The 24,168-nt window shown below is 38.0% G+C and overlaps 2 non-coding genes across 2 annotated transcripts; both read left to right on the forward strand.

Annotated features, from left to right (window-relative positions):
• The first annotated feature begins 14,009 nt into the window (after positions 1-14,009).
• Positions 14,010-14,116, forward strand: LOC127089581 (small nucleolar RNA R71). Its single transcript, XR_007791159.1, has one exon. It is a non-coding gene; the product is annotated as a small nucleolar RNA R71 (small nucleolar RNA).
• A 9,496-nt stretch (positions 14,117-23,612) lies between these two features.
• Positions 23,613-23,719, forward strand: LOC127089078 (small nucleolar RNA R71). Its single transcript, XR_007790856.1, has one exon. It is a non-coding gene; the product is annotated as a small nucleolar RNA R71 (small nucleolar RNA).
• The last annotated feature ends 449 nt before the right edge of the window (positions 23,720-24,168 follow it).

The raw sequence follows: 24,168 nt of genomic DNA on the forward strand, positions 1-24,168 counted from the left end.
TCAGATGGCTCAGAATGATAGATGGTGTCCTCCACGCGAGGCAAAGTGTGCACAATGGGAGGTGGCACGGACATGACTGGGCTAGATGTCGGCATGGAAGCAAAGGTAGGCGCAAAGCCTTCTGGCACAAAGTTGGGCGGCATTCCCCACGGGAATCCGGCAGGCAAGTTTGGCGCGAAGTGGGCGGTGGCAGCAGGCACGGTAGAGGTAACCACTTCAGAAATAACTGTCCTCGCGGGAGGAGTTGCAGGCGTTGGAGAAGATTGGCTTTGGGCAGTAAGAACTGACTCCATCATGGCAGTCAACCAGGAAATCTCCTCTTTCAAATCTCGGTTCTCTTGCTCAAGGTGTTCCATGATTCTTAGCTATGGTATTGTACCGGTGAGTCAGCTTGGCTAAAGCACAGAAGAACACCAATCAGACACCTGGCAAAAACCTGCTTATGCAAATGATGCATGAAATGCAATGCTTGATTATTTTTATTTCCAAGGAACTTACTATATCATTTGCAAATACATAATATTTAAATGGCAATTGCAACAATTTGATATGACCAAAAAATCTGTTTTTATTTATATAAATTGGAAGGATTACACTGAGTATAATTTCAGAAACCAAAATAAAAAGATACAAGATAAAAGGAGACTAGTCATCCTAAGGATCCCTAACAACAATGTCATAAGATCTGGATGAAGGCGCGTACTTCCTTCGAATGGGACGAATCTCAGTCTCAAAAGAAGCCTTCATCTGAGTCTTCTCGATGACAAGCTGATCAACAATCTTCTTCCAAGCAACGGAAGGCTGAGGCATGCTTGAAGATGAAACCTCTGTCTCTCTCTGTCTCTTCGTCACTCGGTCTTCAAGTAGCTCAATCAGTGCATCTTTGTCCTTAGACTCCAATTGTAACTCTTCATGCTTTTTGCTCAAAACACGAAAACGCTCTTCCCACATTCCCTTCTCTTGCTTCATCTTGATGAGCGCGTCTTCCAACTCCTCTACATCTTGGTTATGGAGAGTTAATGGCTCAACCACAACCATAGACATAGGTATTTCACACAGATAAGGCATCTTCAACTCCATAGCTCTCTTCTTCACCCAAAGAGTGTAAGCTTCCAAAGCTACACAATTGCGCGAACCAAGCTCAGATCTTCCTTTCTTATGCACATTATGCCAAGCATGCACAATCTTGTTCTTCAAATGTTGGGGATCTTTACCCTCTTGATAGAAAAGACCTTCTAATAAAGTGTTATTAGGCTTATCTCTCAAGGGGAACCCAAGTTGACGACGTGCCAAAGCAGGGTTGTAGCTAATTCCTTCTTGTGTACCAATTAGAGGCACATTAGAGAATTCACCACAACTACCAATAATATCCAAACTGCTTAAAGACGGATCATACCAAACTATATCATCATTAGTGAGAGACATAAGTCTCTGAGACCACCTTAGACATTGTTTGTTCTCCACAAAAGCAGGTGTCTGAGGCAAGTGCAAAATAAACCACTTGTACATAAGAGGAATGCAACAGACAATCGTTCCACCACCCTTAGAATTCCTTAGATGCAAAGAGAAATACATATCACCCAACAAAGTAGGCACAGGATTCCCAATCAAGAAAAGCCTAATGGCGTTAACATCAACAAAGCCGTCAATGTTAGGGAACAAAGCTAATCCTTAGATGAGCAACACAAAGATAGCTTCAAAAGCGTCCACACTACCAGCTTGAGCAAAAGTGGTAGTTTCTTTGATAAGGAAAATAGATGGAAACCCAAATAACCCTCCTTTCTTCACCCAATGAGCCTCTATCTCAGACTTCTTCAAGTGAAGAGCTTCAGCAATAATACTAGACCGGGGAATCTCCTTCAATCCACTAAAAGGCACTCTACTAGAAACAGGTATCCCCAAAAGATGAGAATACTCCTCCAATGTAGGCACAAGCTGAAAATCTGGGAAAGTAAAACAATGGTAGAGAGGATCATAGAACTGCACTAGCACACTCAAGAGTCCTTCAACCACATCAGCAGACAAGATGGACAGAAGCTTCCCATGACGTTGTTTGAAGTCCAATGGATCTAATACAAAATATGCTAGCTTCCTTAACTTTTTCAAGTCGGGACATCTGAAATTGTACTTCTTAGTGTTCCTTCGTCCATAATCCATGGTCTGAAAATATTTGCAAATGATACCTTAGTTCCTTGAAATTTTGTGTGATGAATGTTATGGTGCGCATGAGTGCATGAATGCGACAATCACAAATAAGGGATCACACACAAGGCAAACAAAGGTCAAGGGATGAATCAGGTCATTGTCAAGATCAATCATCCATTTTGGTGGATTATGGTTTACACCTTATCAACACCCAAGTTCCATTGATATTGACAAGACTTGATTGGATCAACCAAGAATCAAGGGTTTGTTGCAAGTCACGAGTATGGAGTCTGGGTAAGAATCATCCCAAAGGAGTGAACTAAGGGTAAAAACCTGTAGATCATGTTCTAAAAAGTTCCCAGAGTCTTAATTCCATCTATCAGATATTACAGGTTAAGATGACTGACTCATCGACCCATAATATTCTCAAGAGAAACTCGTCTGAGTGTAGTATCGCGTAACAATTGTTATCAAGTCTACACTTGAATAGTTTCCGCACTACGTCTTGAATAGGCCAAGATGGGTTAGGTGTTCTAAGGTCCTCAGCTTCTCAGACCCAATTAGAAATAGTAATGCCTAACCACAAATACTTGTGTGACATTTCCAAATCCAAAGGAGTCTCCACTAAGCAGATGGATCTCAAGCCAACTTGTTAAGGACTACTCCACACAAGTCGAACATGACTATACCATCCTCCTATCATAATTGCACTCAAGTTCGGGTTAGAACTTATCTCACCACTCAGAGATCACCAAGCACAACAAGCTGATTATATCACACATACATATATACAAACATCACATATATACAAATATATTCACACAAAAAGTAGGCTAAACCCATTGGAGACTACTCCCCAGCAGAGTCGCCACTTAATTTCTGTAGCGAGAAATTCATGATCATCGAGCTATTGATCGTGTGAATTTGTAAATGCACGAATCGCGTCAAAGTAATATAAAAGAATATCGATCCCACAGAGACGAAATCGTCAATCTATCGATTACTATCGTTACGATGTTTATCTAAGGCGGTATAAAAGAGATATTGGGGTTGCAAAATAATGGTAAATAATAAATGCAGGTAAAGATAGGTTGAATGTATTTCACGTCAGTTAAGTGATGTTTCGATTGTCTAGATAGAACTACTTATGAGGCAATATTTTCTACTCTTGAAAAGAATCCATTTAACAGGAACTGTCGCTTTCGCGTATTCAGAACCGAGTTTACCCTTAAATTAAGGCCTTTTATTGTCACTTATAAAAGGTGCACAAAATGCTAAAGTAGTAAACTTATTTTTAAGAAATAAGACTCGTAAACTTAGTTGAAAAGTGATTTTGATTTGGAAAGTTTACCCAAGGAGTTTCCTGATTTTAAATCTATCAACGCTTCTGAAAACAGTTTCAAAAATAGTTTTTCCTTAAAGTGATAAAAATTCCTAGTTAACTAAGCCAGAGTGCTTTCGCACTCCTTGAATAATTAAAACTAACCAAGTTTGTTTTAGAAAACACAAGTTGAAAATCAAAACAGCCTTTAAAGTATTTCTACAGATTCAATATGTGAGACATCTCTGTAACCGCGATCCTTACACTCTAACTTTTAAAATATTTAGCCAGACATGGTAACACAAACAAACACAATGGTATTGATCATGATGAAAAGTTTGTTTTAGAATGTAAGGCTTAAAGAACGAGTAAAGTGCATAAAGTAAATAAAATAAAGTGAGACGGAAAATAAATAAAGTAAAGCGAGTGCGGAAAATAAATAAAATAAAGCGTAGACAGAAAAATAAATAAAGTAAAGCGAGTACGGAAAGTAAATAAAGTAAAGCGAGTGCGGAAAGTAAATAAAGTAAAGCGATGACAAGTAAATAAATGTAAAGCGTAAACAGAAAGTAAATAAAATAAAGTGAGTGCAGAAAATAAATAAAATAAAGTGAGACAAGTAAATAAATAAATAAAAGCGATAAAATAAGAACCTGCTCCAAACGGAGGGTCTTTAAATCTGGTACAAAAATAAACCTCCGACTCCTGAAGATAAAGACGACAGCAACTCGAAGTGACCCAACTCAATCTCACTAAGGTGCGATAACCCCCCGATGTGACGGATTACCGCTTTTACAAATGATAAATATAGGCTTAGTGTTGTAAACTAAGTTGGATGATTTGAAAATGAAATGGAACGAACTATTTATAGAGGATTTCAGCAGCTTACAAAGACCATGGTACCCTCAAACTTCTCCTTAGTGGGAACGTGATTTCCAAAGATGGCACCCGCCATCCCTTCATGGCGCCCGCCATGTGTGTAAATGAGGAAGATCATGGGAACGTGGCGGTTACCTCCTAGTTGAAGGCTGATGACTCATGGTTTATCCCATAGCGGCCGCCATGTGCAACGCCATGTGTATAATATTCGTCGAAAAACCCTAATTTTAGGTCTTTTTGCTTCGTTTCTTCCAAAAGAGTCCGAAAGAGCTAAATATATGAAAACAACATAAAAGAGAGCATAATACAAACAAAATGATAATAAAGTCCTAATAAACATGTGAAATCCGAGTCAAAAACACGGTGTAATTCAGTGTGATCCACCCTACCAAGTTCAGCACCAGATACCTCTGAACCAACCAATAAATAGGCTTATTATTTTTTATTTTTCTTCTGCATGTTCTGCATATGTCTTTATTTTACTGGGTATAATGACCGTGTGAGAGTCACCTAGCCCGAATTTTCATGCGATTTGAGAACAAAGCAGGAATTTTTGTGATCATTCACTTATTTTCATCGGTCCCCTACGTAGAGCATGCTTAAGTCGGAGCTGATTGCAAGGATAAACTACTTAAGGACTTATTCAGAACAAAAATTGGGGCTAGGGCATATGGGGTATCGGGGTCGACTCTTATAATCATGAAGGCTAAGGTGTTAAGACAAAACTGATTTTTAGAAAAAGTTTTCCCAAGTCTTTTACATCCCGTCATAAACCTGTCCTATAGCCTGAATATTCAAGATGCACTGTTTTCTTTGTTCAAAATTTTTGGGTAAGGTTAAAGAAATGGGAGAAATATGGATACACTACACAGATGACTCGTCAGACACATGTTATTTTATTGAAAGGAAAAGCAAACAACTAAAACACATAAAACATACTAAATATAAAGGAAAGCGATAAAAAAGCGATAAAAATAAAGGAAAGCTATAAAAAGCGATAGAAATCTCCTCACACACTTAAACCGAACATTGTTCTTAATATTTCGATATGAGATAGGGTAGGAGTAACCTGGAAGAGAGAGAGAGAGAGAACTAGGGGTGATGACCGGTACCATCACCGCCCTGGTCAGGATGCCTGGGTCGACAACGTCTGCTACGAGTACTAAGTCCTTCCTGCAGCTGCTGAGAGCAACCTAAGAGAGATCCTTGGATGGCCTCGATAAGAGCGAAGTGACGCTCATTAGCCTGTCGCTGGCGATGCTGCTCATTAGTGATCGCAAGTAATGACTCAATGATTGTCTGATGTGCTTGCTCACTACGCTGCTGGGAAGCTACCATAAAACTCATATTGTTTGTTAGTTGTTGGTTTATGGTATTCAGGAGGGTGTCACGCCTTTCCCCACGAGCCAGGTGCTCGCGTCACATCTCCTCGGTGATGTAAAAACCGGGAGTGGTACCTGCAAAATGGTTAGACGAAGAAGGTGCAGTGTGTGCAGGTGATGCAGTAGGAATATCATGAGCATGTGACTGGTCGCGCCAGTCATACTCATCGTCAGTCCCTTGCTCATCGTCCATAGGAACGTTAGGTGGTAAAGGACCGGTAAAGGGTGGAGCATCAAGATCATATATCCAGTTCCTCGCATGTCGCACATCTGTACCCTGAGAGCAAGGTAAAACAACATTGGGTACAGCTGCACCATGGATCATTAGATGAAAACCACCTGCTCGCCGCACCTTGCATAATTTCATATCTTTCAAAAACTCTAAGTTAATGGAGCGGTGAGGGAGTGGTTCCAAGGTGGCTAACTCAGTGTTGAGATTTAGCGCTCTAGCAATGGAGGTAATCAAACCACCGAAAGAGATGGTTCCTCCCTTTTTAAGAATGGCAGACATATGGGCCAACATAAAAGGAACATGATTGATCCTGCGATTAGTGAGGCAACCCTGTAAAAATAGCAATTCTCGGGCATTTACTTTGTTAGAATTCTCCCGGCCAAATATAGTACATGCCAATAGGTATCGAAAAATATGTATGGTCAGGTTATGGATATTAGAAGCCAAAATTCCTTCAAAGGAAGTGGCAGTCACATTAGATAATCTATTCCAAAAAGTAAATGCCTCGAGTGCCCATTTAGTATCTAAGGGCGTCTCACAGATAACACCCTCACCGTAAGGTATTCCTAGCAAACCCGCTAAGGCATCGGTAGTGTACTCGTATTCCACATTAAACATTCTAAAACAAACGGTACCTACCGTGCTAGTAGTGCCAGGATAAACAGTGTAAATTAGGGAACTTAAAAATTCCCTAGTGAGCCTATCATAGGTGGGTGCTTTACTAGCAAAAATATCATGTAATCCTAAAGTATCAAGCATGTGGAAAACACTATGGTAGGTGCCTAAAGTGTATAAACAATCTTCGTCGACATACCTGGTAGCGAGGATCTCCCGAGATTGCAATTTTTGCAAAATCTTGTTTTGTCGCTCTCCGGGTTTTCCTCCACGAAGAATGATGTTGTTGAACTCCATTTCGGCCAATAATGGTGATTACAGAGAAAAATGGGTATTTATACAAAGGAAATGAAAAGTGGAGTTTATGTGGGTTTTTGGTGGAGAAATGGAGAAGTGAAGTTTGGAAATGGTAATGGCTTGGAGTCAAAATGAGAAAGTTGGGATTTTTCGTGAACTTTGGTGGAGTTGGGAGAAGGAGAAAATGGGTTTGGAGAGGTTGAAGAAGGTGAAAAATGAGGGTTCTGTCTGTTAAAGTTCCAAACATCATGGCGCCCGCCATGAAGCTTATGGCGCCCGCCATGTCTTCGGATGTGGTTGGGCCGAATTTGGTCATTGCTACTTGAGCCTCAATTTTTTTTGTCTTCATTTTTGTAAGGGGGGTGCACATAGGTTTTTATGAATGCTACCTTTTTCTTTACTTAAGCTTGACAAAACAAAATAAAATAAAACAAAACAAAATAAAATAAAATAGTAAAGTGAAATAAAACAAAATAAGATAAAATGGACATAAATATATATATATATATATATATATATATATATATATATATATATATATATATATATATATATATATATATATATATATATATATATATATATATATATATATATATATATATATATATATATATATATATTGTGTGTGTGTGTGTGTGTGTGTGTTTGTGTGTGTGTGTGTGTGAAGAGTTAATAATAAGTCATGGGTCCAGAGATCTTAGGAAAGATAAAACAAGCATAATGTCAAAGGAAATAATAAAAATAAGCATAAATAATAAATAACGGGGAAATAGAAAAATCAAACGGTATTTCTCGGATGGTGATGGCATCAATGCTCAGGGTATAATAGAGTCTCCTCGACTTCGTATCCTCGAAGCTCTGCGATCTGGCGTCGGAGGTCGGCAATCTCATCATTCAGTATATCGGTTTCGGTGTCATGTGAGGTGACTGATACTTCGACCTGCAAAGCAACATCAGCAAGCTCCTGGCGAAGTTGGGCTATCTCCATGCGAAGCTTAACCAGTTCAAACTGTATGCTCGGATTCAGGAGATTCGGATTGTTGGTGCGGACTTTGATTCTGATAGGTGCGATTTTCGGCGCATTTACTGACTCTCCCTGCCCTTCTATGGCGTAAGCCCAGTTGGCCTGCTCAATAACACAAGTTACCTGAGGGTCCGGTAAAGTGAAGTAGTAAATAGTCTCACCCACGATTAATAGCATGTATTGATCCGGTTGGAAAGAAGATCTCCTCATGAGGCCATGGTCCAGACAGAAATCAATATCCATCAAGGTGTAGCTGCAGTAAGACGTCAGGTGAGATAGTCTTCTATCAAGTCCCAGGGCTGAGGCTATATGAGTCACCGGGCTTCCAACATATAGGGCTCACAGCGGAGCGAGCATTAAGATATAGACTCTCGATCAAGAAAGTTTCGTAATCTACTGGGCGTGACTAAGTAGTACAATACATGAAGAAGATCTCTTCAGCACTCACATGCGTATCAGGGTCACTCTTCCCCAGGAAGGTGTGGGCAATGATCATCTGAAAATATCTAAAAGCAGGGTTATAAATCTTGTTGGAGATTTGGGTGGAAGGGTTAGGACTACCTCCACATGTAATATCACTCCAAAACTTCTTGACGTCTCGGCTCAGGAAATAGATCATGGGAAGCTCAGATGAAACATCATAGGCAGTCTAAAATCCAAGCAAGTCACCGAAACGCTTGTGGTTGAAGGTGTATTCTGCCCCAAACAACCTGAAATTAATGTATCCACCATCACTAGCGTGATTAATATAGGGCTCGTAGGTCAGCGAGCTCAAGAACTCTAAAGTCAGGTTCCTGTAAGTCACATGCATAACATCAGTATATTCATCCCATTGCAACTAATTACACAAATGCCTGACACTAGGCCCAATGCCTAATGCCTCAATGCAGCTCGAGTCAGGATATCTGGCGGGTAGTATTGTTCACTGGGAAAGCATGGCGTAGCGCTGCTCTTGAACTGGGTCACGAAAGATTACTGGCATAATGTCGTAATTTTCCATCCTGAAAAGTTAGATTAGAAACAGAGGACACCTGAAATCGCAAATATTATAACTGTTAGTCTCCATATATATATATATATATAATATATATATATATATATATATATATATATATATATATATATATATAATATATATAATATATATATATAATATTATATTATATTATATATATATATATATATATATAATATATATAATATATATATATATATATATATATATACAAATAAAATATAAATTGAAATAGTAAAAGTAAAGCAAAGGAAAAGAAGTCATGGGTTGCCTCCCATGCAGCACTTGTTTAACGTCGTTAGCTTGACGATTCGAACTTTATATGTTAGAGGTAGGAACTAGAGGGTCGATTAGAATTTGATCAGAGTATTCTGTGGGGATGTCACCTCCTCGATATTGCTTCAGTCTTTGTCCATTTACCATAAACGGATTACAGGAATTGTTCCGGATTTCAGCTGCTCTTGATTTAAGGATTTTGGAAACCTCAAAGGGGCCTGTCCATCTCAATTGCAGCTTACCTAGAAAAAGTTGTAATCTCGAATTGAAAAGGAGAACAGAGTCGTCTATATTAAATTCCTTTTTCACAATCCTTTTGTCGTGCCAAGCTTTGGTTCTTTCTTTGTATATAACGACATTCTCATAAGCGTTCTGGCGGAGTTCCTCCAATTTATGGATATCAAGGATTCGCTTCTTGCCAGATGCTAGGTAATCCAAATTCAGGGTCTTGATGGCCCAATATGCCTTGTGCTTGAGTTCAAAAGGTAAGTGGCATGACTTCCCATAGACCAACTGGTATGGTGTAGTTCCAATAGGGGTCTTGTAAGCAGTTATGTAAGCCCACAATGCTTCTGTCAGCTTTTCAGACCAATCTTTTCTGGATATCGAAACAGTTTTCTCCAAGATCTGCTTAATCTCTTTGTTAGATACTTCCACTTGACCATTAGTTTGGGGGTGATATGGTGTTGCTACTATGTGTTTTAGTCCATATTTCCTTAAGAGTTTATCAAATATCCTGGATATAAAATATGATCCACCATCACTTATGACAAGTCGTGGTACTCCAAGTCTGGGAAAAATATTATTCTTGAACATCTTGATGACTACTCCTATGTCGTTGGTAGGTGCGGATATAGCTTCTATCCACTTGGACACATAGTCAACGACTACCAAAATGTACTTGTTTCCCATCTAATATGTAAAAGGTCCCATGAAATCAATACCCCAAACGTCAAATAGTTCTACTTCTTGGATGTTCTTCAAAGGCATTTCGTCACGTCTTGAGATGTTTCCAGCGTGCTGGCACCGGTCACATTAGACAATATAAGCATGGACATCACGCCATAATGTTGGCCAATAAAGACCAGCTTGAAGGATCTTAGTGTATGTCTTGTATGTGCTTGAATGTCCACCATAGGGTGAAGAGTGACAATGCTTTATGATGTTTCTGACTTCTTCTTCTAGGACGCAATGTCGAAATATGTTATTTGTTCCTCTTTTGAAAAGGAGTGGTTTGTCCCAATAGAAGTGTCTTATATCTTCAAAGAACTTCTTCTTCTGTTGATAGTTGAGGTCATGTGGTATGATATCAGCGGATAGATAGTTCACAAAATCAGCGTACCATGGTACTCTGCTAATTTCTGAAACTATCCCAAGGTTGTCTCTATCGGGTTAAAGGGGAACAATATCTAACTTAGCTATCAATGTGTCATAAGTGAAGTCATCATTTATAGGTAAATGGTCTGGCTTTAAATGCTCTAATCTGGAAAGATGATCAACAACTACGTTTTCTGTTCCTTTTTTGTCTCAAATATCTAAGTCGAATTCTTATAGCAAAAGGATCCACCTGAGTAATCTAGGTTTTGCATCCTTTTTGCTTAGAAGGTAACGGATAGTTGCATGGTCTGTGTAGACTATAATCTTAGATCCTACAAGATAAGACCTAAATTTATCGATAGCAAAAACTACAACTAGGAGTTCCTTCTCTATTGTTGTGTAATTTAATTGAGCGGCATCTAGGGTTCTACTGGCGTAATATATTGCATGTAGTTTCTTATCTTTTCTTTTCCCTAAAACAGTTCATATAGTGAAATCGCTAGCATCACACATTATTTCGAAGGGTTTACTCCAATCCGGAGTTTGTAGAATGGGTGCTGAAATTAGTGCTTGTTTTAACTGGTTGAAGACTTTAATGCAATTTTCATCGAAAATGAATTCAATGTCTTTCATCAGAAGGCCGGTCAGGGGTTTTGTTATTTTAGAGAAATCTTTGATGAAGCGTCGATAAAAACCGACGTGTCCAAGGAAACTACGGACTTCCCTAACTGTCTTAGGAGGGTTAAGGTTTTCTATAACTTATATCTTTGCTTTATCAACCTCAATGCCTCTTTCAGATATTATATGACCTAACACAATGCCTTATTTAACCATAAAGTGGCATTTCTCCCATTTTAACACAAGGTTAACTTCTACACATCTCTCTAGGATTTTCTCAAGGTTAATAAGACAGTCTTCAAAGTCTAATCCACACACCGAGAAGTCGTCCATGAATACTTCCATAATTCCGTTGAGAAAATCTGCGAAGATAGATATCATACAACATTAGAAAGTAGCTGGCGCATTACAGAGTCCAAACGACATTCGTCTGTAAGAAAACGTTCCGTAAGGACAGGTAAAGGTTATTTTCTCTTGATCCTTGGGGTGTATGGGTATTTGGGAAAATCCATAATATCCATCAAGATAACAAAAGTAAGAGTGTCTGGCAAGACACTCCAGCATTTGATATATGAATGGAAGGGGGAAATGGTCTTTCCTAGTTGCCTTATTGAGCTTCATATAATCTATGCACATACATCATCCGCCTTCTATGCGTTTAGCTACATGCTCGCCTTTTTTGTCCTGTACGACTGTGATGCCTCCCTTCTTGGGTACCACATGTACAGGACTAACCCATTTACTATCAGAGATCTGATTGATTATACCAACCTCTAGCAATTTAAGGACTTCCTTCTTCACCACCTCGCTCATTACAGGGTTGATTCTTCTTTGATGTTCTCTAGAAGGTTTTGAATCCTCCTTTAGTGAGATCATGTGCATACACACGGATGGGCTTATACCTTTTATATCAGAGATGTTGTACCCTAACGCAGAGGGGTATCTTCTTAAAACATTCAAGAGTCGATTCGTCTCGTCTTGGTTTAAGGTGGCACAAACTATTACTGGGCGGTTCATTTCTTCATCCAAAAACTCATATCTTAGGTTATTGGGTAGTTCCTTAAGTTCTTGAGCTGGTTTTTGAGGATTTGGTGAAGGGTCTGAAGTAAGATCCAGACATTCGTTAGTGTGAGGTTCCGTTTCCTCTAGCTCGTCATCCTTTTCATTCGGGTTTGAAAATGGTTCAATCTCGGGTTATTCTCGATCAAATTCCCTTATGCACTCATTTATGATATCGATCGCATAACATGTGTCTCCTAGAATTGGCGCCATCGGGAATTTTGAAAGAATGAACTCGATCTTTTCATCCCCTACTTCGAAGGTTAATTTCCCTCTTTTGACATCTATTATAGCTCCGACTGTTGATAAGAATGGTCTACCTAAAAGGATAGGGATATCTTTGTCTTCTTTGATATCCATGACCACCAAGTCTGTTGGGATATAAAGTTGACCGATCCTAACTGGGATGTCTTCTAAAATGCCTACAGGATACTTAACAGACCTATCGGCTAATTGGAGGGACATCCTAGTTGGTTGTAATTCTCCTAAGTTTAACCTTTTATACACAGCTAGGGGCATTAAACTCACACTAGCGCCTAAGTCTAGGAAAGCTTTGTCGATCACATGACTCCCTAAAATGCAAGGTATAGAAAAACTACCAGGGTCTTTCTCCTTCTTAGCGAGTTTATCCTCGGAAATAAAGTTGCATTCCAAAGGTTTTAGATCGTCAAACCTACGCTTGTTGGTTAAGATGTCTTTGAGAAATTTAGCGTAAGACGGAATTTGAGTGATAGCTTCGGTGAAAGGAATCTCTACATAAAGCTTCTCTATTACTTTTATAAATTTTTGGTATTGGTTGTTAATTTTGGTTTGTTTAAGTCTTTGCGGATATGGGATTGGTGGTTTGTACGGGGGTGGTGGTTTGTGTTTTATCCTTGGCTTCACCTTCTTGGTCGGCTTGTTTCTCGGGTTCCTCTGGTTCCTCTTCTTGGTTGGTAGGTACATTTCCTTTAGAAGTTTTGGACTCGTTCATCACTGGGTTATGAGGCCCTTTGTAAGTGGTCCCACTTCGTAACGAGATAGCGTTAGCTTGCCCTCGAGGGTTTGGTTGAGGTTGTCCAGGGAATTGTCCTTCAGGTGTAGTCTGTGGGGCTTGGTTTTGTGCTACCTGTGAGATCTGGGTTTCAAGCATCTTGTTATGAGTGATTATCTGATCAACCTTGGTTCCTAATTGCATTATAAGTTCGTTTACGTGAATGTTCTGGTGTAGGAATTCTTTATTTTGCTGAGTTTGGCCTGATATAAAGCTCTTCATGATCTTCTCAAGGTTAGACTTCTGGGGCACAACTTGCATATGTTGGTTTGGTTTTTGGGCTTGATAACCTTGCGGTCTCTGAGGTGCATAATTTTGGATAGGGTTCTGGTTTTTATAGGAAAAATTCGGATGATTCTTCCATCCAAGGTTGTAAGTGTTTGAAAATGGGTTACCTTAGGCGTAATTCACTTGGTTGGTGTTCAGGTCATTTAAAAGGTTACACTCCGCCGATTCGTGTCCTTTAGATCCACAAAGTTCGCACTCTGTATGGACTACTACTGCGGTGTGTGTGTTTGTAGATATATGTTCTATCTTAAGGGTTAAAGCGTCCATTTTCGCCTGCATCATGTCTAGAGAGCTTACCTCATGTATTCCACCTTGGGTCTCCTTTTTCTCTATTGATGCTCGTTCAGTTCCCCATTGGTAATGGTTTTGGGCCATATCCTCAATTAGGTCACAAGCTTCAGGGTAAGATTTGTTCATCAGCGCGTCACCTGCGGCAGCGTCGATGCTCATCTTGGTGTTATAATGGAGTCCATTGTAGAAGGTATGAACGATCAGCCATTGTTCTAGACCATGGTGTGGACAGTCTCTTGATAGCTATTTATATCTCTCCCAAGCTTCAAAAAGTGATTCTCCTTGGTTTTGAGTAAATCTACTTATTTGGTTTCGAAGAACAACAATCTTACTAGGGGAAAATATCTAGCAAGGAATACTCTCCTAAGGTCTTCCCAGGTAGTTATTGAATTAGCTGGAAGTGAATCTAACCATGAACGTGCTTTATCCCTAAGGGAGAAAGGAAATAATCTCAAACAGATCGCATCAGGTGAAGCACCGTTGGATTTAAAGGTGTCAGCTAGTTGGATAAAAACTTTTAAATATTGATTTGGGTTCTCAGTAGCGAGACCCGCGAATTGGTTCTGTTGCACTAATTGCAACAAAGACGGTGTTAGTTTGAAATTATTCGCAGGAATAAGGGGGTTTACTATACTCGAACTAGGTTCCTCGTCAGAGGGTTGGGCAAATTCCTTAAGAGGTCTCCGGTCGCGATTCTTGGCCATAGCTTTCTTAATTCAGATGAGTAAGAGGCGTGTACGAGTGTAACGTTCGGGTTCCGCTAAAGGATCTACTAAATTTCCGCTACTACGGGTTCTTCATATTTACCGGCTAATAATGCCTTAGTCTAGACGGTGTAATAACAGGGTACAAAATTTGACGAAGTTGGTCCCCGGCAACGGCGCCAAAAACTTGATTGTGTGAATTCGCAAGTGCATGAATCGCGTCAAAGTAGTATAAAAGAATATCGATCCCACAGAGATCAAATCGTCAATCTATCGATTACTATCGTTACGATGTTTATCTAAGGTGGTATAAAAGAGATATTGGGGTTGCAAAATAACGGTAAATAATAAATGCAGGTAAAGACAGGTTGAATGTATTTCACGTCAGTTAAGTGATGTTTGAATTGTCTAGATAGAACTACTTATGAGGCAATATTTTCTACTCTTGAAAAGAATCCATTTAACAGGAACTGTCGCTTTCGCAAATTTAGAACCGAGTTTACCCTTAAATTAAGGCCTTTTATTGTCACTTATAAAAGGTGTGCAGAACGCTAAAGTAGTAAACTTATTTTTAAGAAATAAGACTCGTAAACTTAGTCGAAAAGTGATTTTGATTTGGAAAGTTTACCCAAGGAGTTTCCTGATTTTAAATCTATCAACGCGTTCGAAAACAATTTCAAAAATAGTTTTTCCTTAAAGTGATAAAAATTCCTAGTTAACTAAGCCAGGGTGCTTTCGCACTCCTTGAATAATTAAAACTAACCAAATTTGTTTTAGAAAACTCAAGTTGAAAATCAAAACAGCCTTTAAAGTATTTCTACAGATTCAATATGTGAGACATCTCTGTAACCGCGATTCTTACATTCTAACCTTTAAAAGATTTAGCCAGACATGGTAACACAAACAAACACAACGGTATTGATCATGATGAAAAATTTGTTTTAGAATGTAAGGGTTAAAGAACGAGTAAAGTGCGTAAAGTAAATAAAGTAAAGCGAGATGGCAAATAAATAAATTAAAGCGAGTGCGGAAAATAAATAAAATAAAGCATAGACAGAAAATAAATAAAGTAAAGCGAGTGCGGAAAGTAAATAAAGTAAAGCGATGACAAGTAAATAAATGTAAAGCGTAGACAAAAAGTAAATAAAATAAAGCGAGTGCGGAAAATAAATAAATAAAGCGAGACAAGTAAATAAATAAATAAATAAAAGCGATAAAATAAGAACCTGCTCCAAACGGAGGGTCTTTAAATCTGGTACAAAAATAAACCTCCGACTCCTGAAGATAAAGACGACAGCAACTCGAAGTGACCCAACTCAATCTCACTAAGGTGCGATAACCCCCCGATGTGACGGATTACCGCTTTTACGAATGATAAATATAGGCTTAGTGTTGTAAACTAAGTTGGATGATTTGAAAATGAAATGGAACAAACTATTTATAGAGGGTTTCAGCAGCTTGCAAAGACCATGGTACCCTCCAACTTCTCCATAGTGGGAACGTGATTTCCAAAGGTGGCGCCCGCCATGTGTGTAAATGGGGAAGATCATGGGAACGTGGCGGTTACCTCCTAGTTGAGGGCTGATGACTCATGGTTTCTCCTATAGCGGTCGCCATGTGCAACGCCATGTGTACAATATTCGTCGAAAAACCCTAATTTTAGGTCTTTTTGCTTCGTTTCTTCCAAAAGAGTCCGAAAGAGCTAAATATCTGAAAACAACATAAAAGAGAGCATAATACAAACAAAATGATAATAAAGTCCTAATAAACATGTGAAATCCGAGTCAAAAACACAGTATAATTCAGTGCGATCAGCTATTGATAAGCTAGAGATCAATTAACAAGAGTCGCCACCGCGCTTTTATTATTTCCAAGGGAAAAGGGAAAAAGGTACGAACAAAACCCAAATAGTAAGAAGTTTTCAAATAAAAATTAATAAAAATCAGAGATCACAGATAAGGGAGTTGGTTACACAGAGGGAAGATGTTAGCACCCAAAGTGTCCTGCCCTTTTTGTATGCATATGTATTTTGTACAAAGTGATGTTTACAAACAAATAAAATGGGGGGATGAGAAAAGAATTCATTAATTATATTTTTGTGTTTGACAAGACCTTCAGACTTGTGCCTAAGTACCAACATAACAATGAGGGATCAAAACCTCGTAGTTCGTGATACAAATTTCAAAGTGGATGTATTGATTTTAACAAAAATTAAGTTTGAAAGGCATAAAGGCCTAAAATGATTTGAATGAGTTAGTTCTTTTTGGCTTTTTGAAAGTTTAAGTCAAGTATGGTTTAGTTTATTCACAAGTTTGATTTAAGAGAATAAGTTTGAAAATGCAATGGCATAAGGCCAAAGTTTCTATCTTTTTTGAAAGTGGTCAAAGTTTGGGGCAAAAATAGTTCACACAAAGAAGATTTTGAAAATGGGGGGGAGATATTTTGAAATTAAAGAAATGGGGAGAAGATGAAGAGACTACCCTATGCACAAAATTTAAAAGTTTAAAGTTGAAAAGATCTGACCAAATGGGTAGCAATCCAATAGACAAGTATGTCAATAGAAACCCAGAATTCCCTTGGACTTTTTAGAATCAAGCAACACACAAATGCACAATTATATTATCTTGAAGAGCAAAGGCATCAAATAAAGATGGCCTCATCCAAGCTTATCCACTTCATGATCTTCTTCAAAATAGCCCATGCAACAGATGAATTCCATAAGTCACAGGTTCAAAATAACAGCTTCACAAATGATCAATGTTGCAGATGAATCTTAGAGAGATCTTTAAAGATGTATCAGATGAAGTTCAAATTGCAAGCACTTGGTTCTTCACAGGTTGGCATTGGCCAAGTTCATTAGCAAAGGAAAGTTGCCTAAGTTCTAAGTACAATTGGTCCACAGATCAAGCCAACAGTCCACTCAAAAGTTTTTTAGGGTTTTTGTTGTTATTATGTACATTAATGGTCAAAGACCACACAAACAAACAAAGCAACACAAACAAAATATATCACACAATATGGTTCAAATGGATAAAGTGAAAATTACATTAACATAAACAATTAGAATGATATGTACAATGGCAAATGAAATAAAGTGCTAAAAATAAATTGCATTAAAGTAAAAGCTTGAAATTAAAAGTTAATGGTTAGTAAGTTAGAAGTTAGTTTTGTTTGTCTTTTGATTTCAAGACATTCTTTGGAGACACACTCAACCCACTTGCCACAAGCATAGATCCTTGAACCAAAATATCTTCCAAAGGAAGGAAAGAAGGCCAGGTTTCCACACAATACCATGGAAGAGGGGAGACTTACAATCTCACTAACTAGAATGCTTATGCCTTTTATGTCACAAATTTAGCGCTATGTTAAGCAATCGTAATTAGACATATGTAAAAGTTACAACTATTTGAGGTCAGGCAATGGACTTTTGGTGTTAATGCATGTTGGAGACATAATATTATGAACTATGCTCATTAAACATACCACACACAAAAATATGCAAAAGGGGTGGCCTAATCTCATCCATACTCATGTTAATCTTTCAATCAACTACCATTAGGACTTTGAGATGTCATTGACCAAATGGAAATGAATGGATGAAGAAAGGGAATTAAATGAAGAGGGAAGGGGATGAATGAGATCACAAATTGGTCAAAGGAGGACTTTTACCAAATTAATATCATTCATTCATTTTGGGAGATGGAATGTACATTCCATCAATCCCCTAAATCCAATGATATTAATTTGACAAAGTCAAATCAACCTTGACCAATGCCCAACAACAAACAATTAAACTCAATTAAGTCAATACAAATGGTCAACACAATTAAAATGACATTTATTCAATTAAAAATAATAAATAATGCATTAAAATCGAATATATTTTGTCCAAATCCTAAAATCTCATCAAAACATCAAAGAAATGGCCATGAGATTTATCATAGGTCAAACAAGGTCAAAGGACCTTGGAGAAAAAAATTCATAATTTTTTACACTTAAAAATATTTTTAAACTATTAAAAACAAATTCAAAATCAATTAATTCATGAAAAATATTAATAATGATCCAAAAATTTATTTTAATTCAGAATATGAAAGAGAAAAATATTTGGAATTTTTTGGTGAAAGTCCCATATTTTTTGGATCAATATTGAATTTAATATGAATTATTAAAGAAAATGCAATTAAAACAAAATATCAGAAATTCAAAAATACGTGGACCATCGGATCTCCCTCATTAATTGAGGAGGCAGATCTGATGATCCAAAACGCGCGTTCCACATGTGTCCAAGTCAACCGCGTGGCATAGATGGTAATTCAAAGCAACACTCAGGATTAGAACATGGATGATGGATCATATGGTTTAGAGGTGAGACACCTCATCGCTGGAGCCAGAGCTCCGGTCATCTTCCCCGGTGAGCTCCACTGGACTGGTCAAGATGAACCGTCACCAAAATAACAAACAGGGATATGATCTTAAAGAAAAAACATCAATGAGCTCGAATATGACCTCCAATTCCTCAAATTCCAAATATATTAAGAGATATGTGGAATTGAAAAATGAGGTATATAATCTGAGTTGCTTCGATTTGACCTCAAAGCAACTCAATCTTCTTGCCTACATTGGTAGGACTTCAAACAACCAAATAATCAATGGAGTTGAACAAAAAATTGAGAGAATCAAAGAGTTTAAAATGTCTGCAAATTACCTTCAATGGAGGTCTGAACTTAATGGAACTTGAGCTTGTTTGCACTTGGACTCACTCTAATCACTTGCAGGAGAGGAATGGAAAGGTTTAGAAGCAATGGATTCCTGGAGAATTGAATTCCAAAACAGTGGAGATTCAAGCTTAAATTCAAATGAATTTATCAGGTTTACCCTATGAGAGTGAAGGGTTTTCAACGGGGACTCAAAGCTGGCGCAATGTGTGTCTTAATTTCGAGCAAATGGACCTCAATTTATAGGGAAATCAAATGATATTTGCACACTCTCTTCACTTTCCAAATTTGGTAAAATGATGATGCCATGTTGAATGGACGCGCATAGGCCCATGGAATGATGGTTAGAAGGTCCAAAGTGAAGATCAGATGCTTTGAAGATTGATTGGATTGCAAGGAAACTGAACATTGATACTTGAAGTTGGATCCATGCCAAATGATATCAGCTTGTTTAAGCCATGTGCAGCCTATGCATTTCATGTCCAAAATGAATGAATTTGGGCTCTTTGGAAAGGTGGGACCAAGAGGAACACGTTTTATGTTGAACACTTTTTAATTTGGAGCTTGGAGCTTGGAGAAATTTGAGGTGGAAGTTTGGAAAATTTTGACATATCAAAAATTTTCTAAGTGTCAAGCCATATGTCTTAATATTCCATCTTGCTTAACTTTTTATGGGAGTTTCAAATGAGAAAAGTGTCTTCATCAAAGTTGTATCTCTCTCAAATACTTTCAAAATGGTTACCAATTTCATGTCATTTGGATTTGAAATGATAGAGTTATGCATTTTTGAAGTTTGGAAAAATCACTTGATCAATGGTATAGGTCAAAAGTGACCTATAATGTAGCCTCATATCACATGCTCACAAAAGTTAAATTGGCTCCCACTCAAAACATCAAATTTGAAGTAGACATATTGAATTTGATTGTGAAACTTGTAAATATTTCATCTCATAAAACTTGAGAAAGTTATGGTCTTGGGAAGTTGACTTTCAAATTAGGGTTTAGACAAAATGACCTATAATGTTTCAACATAGAAAATGATTTTCCAAGCAAAACTAGATCTAGGTCTCAACATGAAAGTTGTTTGTAATGTCATTCAAAGTAAGTTTTCTCTTGGAAAAATTTTCATATAGTGAAAATTGTAGGAGATAAGGTCTAGGGAGACCCAGTTTTGATCAGATGAATTCATCTGGCCAACCACCATCAACCAACTTGCTAATTTCCAATTCTCTTGACTTTATAGGCTCATGGTAGATCATATATGCATAAGATGATGAATTTTTAAGTGTCCCTTGAGGAATTTGATCAATTGGTGAGATAGCTTGTTGGAGAAGTTACTCAAGATACCGAGTCAAACTAGGGTTTCCAAGGCAAATTACCCTCAAATTCTTGAAGCAAACTTGATCAATATAACATATAGAGAAAATTGGGACCCATATATTATGCCTATAACCATTCTTGAGTCAATTATTGGTTGTGCTCTTTGTTCATGAGGGTCTCAAACCCTATATGTGATCAATGAATCAATGAGATCATGCCCTACCTACAAAAGAGTTAGATAAATGCAAAGACATACTTTTGGTATTTTAGTTAGTAAAATGATAATATACAAGTATGATATAATCACAAAGATGCTTGGTGATCTCTCCCAAAACAAACCCAATAAAAAGGGGTAAGGAGGATGCCAAGGTGTGATCCCAATGCTTATGCTTATGATGGGATTGCATGAGGGATCTTAGGGTCAAAATTGGGGTCTTACAGATTAGACCATACTCTTTATCACAATTCTTTTCACCTTATACCACTAGTTCTTTGAACTACGAAGCTCTGAATTCCTCATTGCACTATGAGAATACGTAGGCATGAGGGCCCCAATCCTCACCGAGCACTTTATCTATTCTTTTCCTTATTCTTTTGTGAGTAATATTTAGATATAACACCCATTCGAGTGAGAATAATCAAAACGGTTTCCATGGAGTACCATGGATGTTTGGGGTGCTAATACCTTCCCCTTGCATAATCGACTTCCTTACCTAACACATCTCTTTCCCCGGGTTTTATCAATGTTTTCCCTTTCCTTCAGGAATAAATAAAGTTTGATGGCGATTCTGTTGTATGTCCAAGCGTGCGATACATTTGGGTATATTTCCGCTAGCTTCAGACTGTGACACCTCATTTCTTTGGTACTACATGTACATGACAAACCCATGTACTATGAGAGATTTGGTAGATAGTTTATGCATCTAAAAGTTTTAATACTTCTCTCTTGACTACGTCACTCATTATAGGATTTATCCTTCTTTGATGTTCTCTAAAAGGTTTATAATCTTCCTCTAGTATAATTATGTGCATGCACACATAATGACTTATTCCTTTTAAGTCGAAGATGGTATAGCCTAGAGCTGCAGGGTATATTCTTAAGACCTCTAAGAGTTGATCAATTTGCCTCTGTTAAGGTTGGCATTTACTATAACGGGACGATTGAGTTCTTCATCAAGATACTCGTATCTCAAGTTATTAGGCAGCTCCTTAAGCTCTATAGTGGGTTTCTTAATGCTTGGCATATGATCAGGGCTAAGTGATAAGCATTCGTTAAGGCTATCGTCTATGTAAGGTGTAACTGACTTAAATCCACCATCTTCCATTATGGGCGGCAAACATAGTTTTATTATTTCGATATGCTTTTCCTTATCCAATTCTCTTATGCATTCATCAATGATATCAATTGCACAATAAGAGCCGTCCATGGCGGGTGATTTCAGAAATTTTGATAGGATAAACTCTACCTTCTCGTCACCTACTTCGAAAGTCATTTTTCCTCTTTTTACATCTATCATGGCTCTGACAATTGATAAGAATGGTTTGCCTATAAGGATATGGATTTCCTCGTCCTCCTTAATATCCATTACGACAAAGTCAGTATGGAATTGAGTTGTCCCATTCTAACTCAGATATCTTCTAATATACCCATCGGGTATTTAATCGATCGATCAGCCAGTTGAAGAGACATCCTAGTTGGTTACATGTCTCCTAGGTCAAGTCTTTCACAAACTACTAAAGGCATCAAACTTACGCTCGCTCCTAAATCCAATAATGTATATAACATGTCTTCCTATAACACATGGTATCGAAAATCTTCCAGGATCTTTCTATTTCTTAGCTAATTTGTTTCTAGATATCGCATTACATTATAAAGGTTTGGGATCATCGAGCTTGCACTTGTTTGTTAATATGTCTTTTAGAAATTTGGCATAAGATGATATTTGGGTAATGACTTCAATGAAGGGTATCTCGATGTGAAGTTTCTCAATTACTTTCACAAACTTCTTGTATTTGGTGTCTTGTTTAGTCTGTTTAAGCCTTTGTGGATATGGAATTAGTGGTATGCAGGGCGGCGGTGGTAAATATGTTTAATTTTCTTGGTTATCATTCACTTCCTCCTTATCATTAATATCCTTCTTTCTTTGTTTTCCAGGTTCGGCGTTTTCCTCTTTTCGTTCTTCCGAGGTAGTCACAATATTTTATTTTGGTGGTTCTGAAATTTTAGGCCCATCGTATTGAGTTCCGCTTTGCAGTGAAATGGTGTTAGCATGGCCTTTAGGGTTAGGTCGAGGTTGTCTAGGGAATAATCCTTTTGGTGTAGCCTGAGCAACTTATTGTTGTGCTACTTTAGAGATTTGGGTTTCCAGCATCTTGTTGTGGGTTACCACAAAATCAACCTTGTTTCCTAATTGTGAAATCAGTTCATTAATATGGTCAATTTGGTTCATGAATTCTTTATTCTGTCGAGTTTGAGTCGTGATAAAATATTTCATGATCTTCTCAAGGTTTGACTTTTGAGGTGTAGTTTGTATCGGTTGTGAAGTTCTTTGGGTTTGGAAACCTGCTGGTCTTTGAGGAGTAGAGTTTTGGGAAAAAGCAGAGTTATTGTTCTTGTAAGTGAAGTTTGGGTGATTCCTCTATTCATGGTTATAAGTGTTCGAATATGGGTTTCCTTGGGCATAGTTGGCATGGTCTGTGTTTATTTTAGCTAGTAGACTGCACTCGACAATCACATGTCCTGGTGTTCCACATATTTCGCATCCGGGTTGCACTGTAGCTACGCTAGTTGTAGGGTTTATGACTAAGCTTCTGAATTTCTGGGTTAGGGCGTCCATTTTGGCGTTCATATGGTCAAGGCTGTTAACCTCGTATATACCTCTTTTAGTCTCTTTCTTTTATACTTGTGCACACTCTATACCCCATTGATAATGGTTTTGAGCCATGTCCTCAATGGGTGCATATTCCTTGGGGTATGGTTTATTAATTAGCGCTCCATCGGTGGCAGTGTCAATAGTCATCTTAGTGTTATAGAGAAGTCCATTATAAAAGGTGTGGATGATTAACCATTGTTATAATCCATGATGTGGACAAGCTCTTAGTAGTTCCTTGTACCTTTCTCAGGCGTCAAAGAGGGACTCATCATCCTGTTGAGTAAATCTGGTAATTTGGTTACGTAGGACGATGATCTTACTAGGTGGAAAGTGTCTAGCAAGGAATACTTTCTTCAGGTCATTCCAAGTAGTGATAAAATTCGTTGGAAGGGAATCTAGCCATGATCACACTCTGTCTCTGAGGGAGAAAGGGAATAAAAGTATATGTATTGCCTCAGGAGGAGTGTTATTGCATTTTAGTGTGTCTGCTAGTTAAATGAAGACTTTTAGGTGTTGGGTTGGGTTCTGTGTTGGGAGACCAATGAACTGGTTATGTTACATGATTTGCAACAAAACAGGCTTCACTCCAAAGTTATTAGTTATAATAGCTGGGTTGACAATACTTGAACGAGGCTCTTTGTTAGAGGGTATGGCAAACTCTTTGAGTGGCCTACGGTTTTGGTCTTCTGCCATTTCTCTTTTGATTCGTTGGAGCAAAAGTCGAGCTATTACGTACTTTTCTTGTTCAACTATTGGAT

Source organism: Lathyrus oleraceus, chromosome 5 (genome assembly GCF_024323335.1).
Source record: "Lathyrus oleraceus cultivar Zhongwan6 chromosome 5, CAAS_Psat_ZW6_1.0, whole genome shotgun sequence".
Classification (NCBI taxonomy): Eukaryota; Viridiplantae; Streptophyta; class Magnoliopsida; order Fabales; family Fabaceae; genus Lathyrus; species Lathyrus oleraceus.